Source organism: Melopsittacus undulatus, chromosome 7, assembly GCF_012275295.1.
Source record: "Melopsittacus undulatus isolate bMelUnd1 chromosome 7, bMelUnd1.mat.Z, whole genome shotgun sequence".
Taxonomy (NCBI): Eukaryota; Metazoa; Chordata; class Aves; order Psittaciformes; family Psittaculidae; genus Melopsittacus; species Melopsittacus undulatus.
In genome coordinates this window covers 72,379,696-72,380,342 of record NC_047533.1, presented here as the reverse complement: position 1 = coordinate 72,380,342, position 647 = coordinate 72,379,696, and positions in this window count along the sequence as shown.

The window sequence follows — 647 nt, the reverse complement described above, 5'->3', positions numbered from 1 at the left end:
GGAGGGTGCAGCACACACACCCCCTTGCCAGGGATGATGCCTTGCTGGCCACCAAGCACCACAAAGCCATCCAGTGAGGCACCACGATCCTCACAAGGGACACATCTCCATACATCCAAGGTGCTGCTGGGTCCCAGGGCACAGCCAGATTACACTTCTCTAAGGCACCTGAGGAACAAGCTTATGGGCTAGCACTAAAGCCTCTCCTTTTCTAGGGATCAGCACAGCTCTCAGGAACAATCCTGATACAGCACCCCCACTGGAGCCTTGCATTCATATCCTCCATCCCAAGAGAACTGACCCAACACTTAACAGGCTCAAGAGCAAGACTCTCCATGGGAAAAGGATTGTTCCATAAAGAATGGAATTCATGGAAATCAAGAGACTGATAACACTGCACAAGACAGCAGGGGAGAGACTCCTGTAGGAGCCTGCTTTGATTCAGCCCTAGAGCAAACCATGTAACAGGAACACGACCATTTAGGAAAGGTTTCCACTCACAGCTTGGGGCCAAGCTACACTTCACGTCTCTGCATCATCACATCTTGATGTGGACAGGACTCAGCCACAATTCCAGACCTCCCCTTAATGCATCTCAGGAGCTCAAGAGCAGCTTAAGCTCATTGTGGAGACACAGCAACTGGAAT